Here is a 6,515-nt window from a genome sequence, read left to right on the forward strand (position 1 = left end):
TATCAGAGTAAAAAGTATGTTTTTACAAGGTGTTTTTGTACAAAGACTCACATCATATTACAGTTATATCATTCTGAAGATTATTAAATCCCTGGTTTGAATCCACCTGCCGGCTGCAAGTCCGAACACGATAAGCAGTTAAAATAACAGATGTTATTGATGATTAAATCGATGAACACATAAAAAACAATATACTGAAGATAATGAGAGTTAACTTTGCTCCAATGTGCAAATCAGTGTTCAGTGTCAGCAACAGACACATTATTATTATACAGAAAAGCCAGATGTATTAAAAGTAAGACTGCAGCACCACCACCACCACCCTAACCCAAGAAGACTCAGGAAGATTTTCTCTTTTATTAATCAGTTTTTGGGAGCTTTCATCACCAATGTAAAACGATTATTCTGTTTCTACCAATTGTTGGACAGAACACAGGCAGAAATATTTCTTATTAAAAAAACATCCCTTATCACACCGTCACAGGAGGAGAAATCAGGCTGAAGAAAACCTGACCAAAGCCAATGAGCTGAACCAGTGATTCAACGGTTTCAGCTCAGGACCCCCGTTTGACCCCTCCAACTCCACACAGACATCCACACCCTTCTCCTCCTCCTCTGGACAATCAGCCGCTGCATCCTCCTCCAACTCCCCACTACTTTTAGTGTTACTGCCTACAGTAAATAAAAGATAAATAACATTTTCCAGATTCTAATCTATTTGTTAAAAACATAATTACAAAGTTGTCACCATCATCCGATCAATGGGTAGAGCATCGGGTTGGGGTGCACCCCGCCCGATGCCCACCCACCCACCCACTAATTGCTACCTCGGTGCTGGTCCTGAGCCTGTATTAAAAATCGACGTGAGGAACAAGTTGTGTTGTGGCGACTCCTGAAGGGACAAGCTGCAGGCCAATGATCTACCTTAATTAGATCCTGTCAGTTAAAGAAAGAGATTTTTGAGTCATAGTTGGCTCCAATCACTGATCTCAGGTAATCATCATGTAATTGAAGGTTTGCTGAAAGATGACCTGGTACGATGACTTGTGAGACACACCCGACAAACTTTCTCAGGCTGCTGATTCAGGAGAATTTTACTTACCTTGATGTCAACTCAACACCAGCATTTCCATCAGATCTGCCCTCATGCAAGGTTAAGGGCCTTGCATGAGGGCAACACATCGTGGTCGATAGGGGAGGGGCACAAATTACATGTTGCCGGGGAACTGAACTCCGTTTTGGTAAATAGTGAAGATGAAGAGGTGATGGGGGTTCAGTACCTGGTTTGTGTGAAAATACTTCCTGTTTCTGCTGAAACAGGTGGGTTGGGACATGTTACTGTAATATCGGTCAAAGTTGTTTTACTATAGAAGTGACACAACCAACCTCACAAACACTCCTTTGTTGAGTAAAACTACTCCTACTGAAAAAGAAAAAGTGCTGCTGATCCCTGCTGATTCCTACTCCTTCCAAATGCCTTCTGCACCTTCGACACTGCACTCGCCACCTGTCTAAATAGTGTCTGTCCCCTAAATAGTGTCTGTCACCCAGCTCGCCCTCATTGTCAAGGCGTAAAAAGTGTCGCTTTGTCAAGTCCTTTCGGGTTTTGTTGCGGCACATGCTGTACAAGGAAGCACATGCTTATAGCGTTTTGTTGGTATGTAATTTGTCTTGTAACTCACGTTTTAGTGCCCAAACCTATAACACACGTCGTCTCAGAAATTGAACAAAAACCATGCAAACATGAAGAAATGAATACAAATCTGTTCATCAGGCTACTGAAAAAAATAAATGTATATAATATTTTATTCTAATCACATGGAGATCATGGGAAAAAAGGTTAAAAAGATCATTTATTTCACTTGCATAGATGAAATTTAGATTTCATGTCCCCATGATGACCTCATGATTATCTGACAAACTTAATGAAAACAGTATGTACATTCATAAATCAAGAAAAAAAAATACTTTAAGCTTTAGGTGCATTTTCTGCAATTTGCAGTGTGATGAGAAGATGACAGCAGCCATCTGACTCCGGTGGACACGGAATTGAAAGGGAAGTGAAACTTTTCCTTCTGGTGTGATTTTGGCTTCATTTCTCTTTGTCACCATATAAACTGCAAGTGTCAAACCACATCTGTTGATACGACTGGTAACTTCCTAAATGTGTGTTTAGGTTTGTCGCAATCAGGTCTCAGAGCATTAACTCTTGTTAGCAGACATTACATTAGACATTAGACATTAGACATTAGACATTACATACTGTGGCTTTACTTCACATTACGCCGTATTCATTTGCTTCATTTGCTTCATTTGCTTCATTTGCTTTTGGCCAAACCAACTAAAATTCATCACATGCCGATCAGGTTTTTGAACTTCTTCTGATCTAATAGTAGCTACTGTGCTGTGATGTATGAGCATCTGATCCAGGTCTCTAATCACTGTGTGACCTGTGGAGACATTTCCCAACTCAAATCGCGTTAGCAGGCAACTGCATGTCCATCCATCTCTTATCTTTTATCTGTAACCGCTTACTGTGTCATAGGACGCTACCTGCACAGCTCTCCTGCCAATCTCAGGCCCAACACAGAGAGACAGACAACCATTCACACCTACAGGCAAATATGGCTGTCACTTTATTCACCTATTGAAACAGTTGAAAACAGTTGAATTGCTGAGAGCAGAGACTGTTGCTCGCAGCAATTCAACTTTTTTTTTTAACAACTTGACTCAAAATAAACTTATGAACTGCTCAGTATTTTCATACATACCCCAGAGCATGATTGGACGTTAATTTGTCACTTGTTCCATGCAATGAATGTCACCAGTCACCAGTCACCATGTCACCAGTCTGTACGTAATCACACACACTTTTCTGGGTGTGCATGAGAATCTGGATGTGCAACAAACTGCCCCTATTTCAGTTTCACGGTGTGAAGGAGAGCTAAGCAAAAAAGAAACCCGTGGGACAATTCCACCTGCTGTTAAGGTGCACGGACGTGGGGACACAAACGGAAAAGATCAAACTGCGGAGTATTAACCAACTTTTACTGTTATATGACCAAGGAATTTCAGCCTGTAGCCTTCATCAGGGATTATTCTTTTGGTGTTTGTATGTGTGGCAGGAAGGATGCTCAGCATTTCCTTGATTCAAATAGAGTAACAAAGATGACGCTGAGCCCAAATGAATGCAGGAATTTAAATGTGATGTGTGAAAACACGCTTTGCAGGTGATTAAAGGCCAGTTCCTACTTGCCATGTCTGCGTGTCCACAGCAGCATCCAACTTCTTCACCTGCGAAGTCCGTGAGGGTCAGAATTGAGTCTCTATGGATGTCTGCATGCAGCCCAAACCTAAATGTCCCCACAGACTGTCCACAGAGTCAGTGTGTTATTGTGAGTGGTGGAGACAGGAACAGATGAAACATGTTGATGCTCTGCTGTCACATAAAAAGCTGATACAACGACAAAAAGAGCATAGAAAAAGAAGTCAGTCAGTAGAAAGTAGGAAGAATAAGGCAGCACTGCCTTATTCTTCATTCATATAAAATGAAATAAATGAAATGGGATAAAATAAGATGTTCTCCCATGTTTTCTTCTTGTTTCCTTCTTGCATGGTACATATCACTCTGTGAATTGCTGCTTCACATCTTAATGAAGCTAAATGTGTCTTAATTACTTTTTAGAATTGTACTGTCTGCTATCACAGGGGAAGAATAATCGCCAAGTTCAGGCCTTTTCTGCACACAAACAGAACAAATAGCTCAGTGTTTGTAAAACATTTTAAAGTTATTATTATTTAAAAGTATTTAAATTTTGAGTAAATCTAAATTAATTTCCAACACTTTAATGGCAACACCCGACTTCGGATGTATTGCAAATGCGGACTTTTATATATGAATATTTGCTGATGACAGAATATATATTAAAGTTCATCTAGTGCGTCAGTCCAAATCCTGTCTGTTCTCTTAGATCCATGTGTCATGCGTTGCTGCAAAATTCCTTTGAAACACTTTCACTGTGGGCAGAGTGTGACTTTCCACTTCCTTAAGTTCATCTGGCACGAACTTCATTACTGATTCAAGGGAATTGTATTAGTCATTGAAGGAACGTTGAAAAAAGTGTTACGTAACCTGAGAGCTGTAGGTTATCTTGTGCAGTAAGTGGGAAATATAAACATTATAAAAACACTGGGACCAGGATCAGGATCAATACATACGCCTGAAAGCACAGATGCACATTGTCCTACTGTTATACGAGGTTTGATTTAACTCTTCTCCTGCTGCCGTATGAGCCTATACAGTTGTCTGCACAGCTTTCGCAAGTGTCCTCAAGATTTATGGTAAATGTTCTGCAATTATATAGCACTTTTCTACCTATTGGCACTCAAAGCGCTTTACACTGCTTCTTATTCACCCATTCACACTCACAATCACACACACACACACACACACACACACACACACACACACACACACACACACATGGGGGAGCCAACGCTCACCAGGAGCAACTAAGTTGGGGTTCAGTGTCTTGCACAAGGACACTTTGACTGGAGGAGCCAGGGATTGAAACAACAACTGTGAGATTGGTGGGCTCCCGTTGACTGTGTGGCGCTCGGTGTGTGGGACTCAGCAGTACAAACGTTGGCAATAAGTGTGCAGCTGTGGTTGTCCCAGGCTTTTTGAGCCAGTTGTGCGAATGCAAAGCGTGCAACAAGGAAATAAGGGAAAACAAGGACAAATTCAAAGAAAATGTTTCACATTGTCGTCAAAAGATACTAAATTAACTCTGCACAAGAGTGTAACCACTTGAAGAAAACATCACGCAACCAAACATTATATAAATGGGAAGACTTGGACCTGTTTTCAAAAGGCGGCTGTTGACATAAGTTTAGAACCTCACCCCAGTTACAAAAGAGATTCTAAGATGGCAAAATCAGCTTTTGTTAAATTCCGATCAGGTATAAAACGCTAAACTAAAAAAATAGAAAACTGACTACAAGACAGGACACCGCCGATGTTGCTCATAATCTAAATAATATCTGATTGGTAGGAACTGTTATTTCTACTTTCACCTGTCACACGCACTGCTTAAAAGTGTGAGCCAACAAACCAGTGCTGACTTTCTCCTTAAACAGCTGAGACAAAGCAACAATCCAGAGTGTGATAACGCTGTGAAGCCACAGTGAGGATGTGAGGGAGACGAAAGGTGCTGTTAGGGGAAGATGGTGTTTATCACTGACTATGGGAAAGTAAACCTCCAACACTTTGTGGCTTTAAGTATTTCACCATATTGTTCAAACTACAGAATGCAGTATTTTAATTATTAGAATAGGGAAATGACCAATTATGATTATCATCAAGTACGACATTAAATTAAATAAATGCTATATTAAGATCAGATCTGCAACTACGGAGATTTTTAACTGTAAAGTGACCAGTGTTGCTCTGTTTGTCGTCAATGAAGTGAGAAGCCCTTGGAGACAGCTGTGTACTTTGTCTCCTCTTCTCCTCCAGACACGTTTTTTGTACAAAGTATTAGTATTGGTATTGGCAATAGCAGTCTGAGTTTTAGTTGGATTTTGGATCTGAGAAAGAAGTAAGCTGTGTTCCACATCACTACTTGCCACCTCTGGCCTCACGTGCTAAAGCCAACGAAGTCACCGCAACAGAAAGATTCTGAAAGTTGGTCCATTGATGCTGAAGTTGTGGACGACTCTTAACTGGCACTGATGCAAATTTATTGAACAATAAAGACACCGTCCCTACTTTTCTGTCCAGGCTTAAAACCTTCCTCTTTGATAAAGCTTATAGTTACTTATAGTCGTGGTCCTATGGGGTTAGACTGCTGGGGGACCCCACCCCCAATGCACTGAGCTCCTTTCCTCCTCTTGTCCCTCTCTCCTCTTCTCTGTCCCCCTCTCTCTGTCCCTTTCTGCAGGTGTCCCCAGCTTTATAGTCCTAACTTTAATCTGTAAAGTGCCCTGAGGTGACTTTGTTTCGAATTGGTGCTATATAAATAAGGTTGAATTATAAAGAATTGAATTGAATTAAAAAATAATATTCATATTATATTTGTATTAATGTAGTATACAAAGTATATTATATATAATGTAGTAGTATATTGTATTTTTTTAAAGATTGAGATTTAGATTTCACATTGAACAGAACAGTGTTTCTTCTGGAAAATCAGCTGAGGGCCATTATGAAATAGGGGAAGAAACCAGGACCCAGATCAGAGCAAAACCGGCAAAAGTACTTCATACAGAACAGAATGTTCCAATGCAGAACCATGTGTCAAAAGTACTATAAGCAACATACACATAAGGAAAAGTGTTTTTTTTTTGTCATCACTGACCATATAGTCATGTGCCATAAATCTAATACCCATCACTTTTAATTCTATATATTGTTAGTTCATATATTAGAAATTAACTGATTGTAGATCATATTATTAGGCAAGTAGAACCTCAGGTAAACACCTTTTTTTTTTCAATTTCTACCAGGCTTGGGG

The sequence above is a fragment of the Channa argus genome, chromosome 5 (assembly GCF_033026475.1).
Source record: "Channa argus isolate prfri chromosome 5, Channa argus male v1.0, whole genome shotgun sequence".
NCBI classification, from domain to species: Eukaryota; Metazoa; Chordata; class Actinopteri; order Anabantiformes; family Channidae; genus Channa; species Channa argus.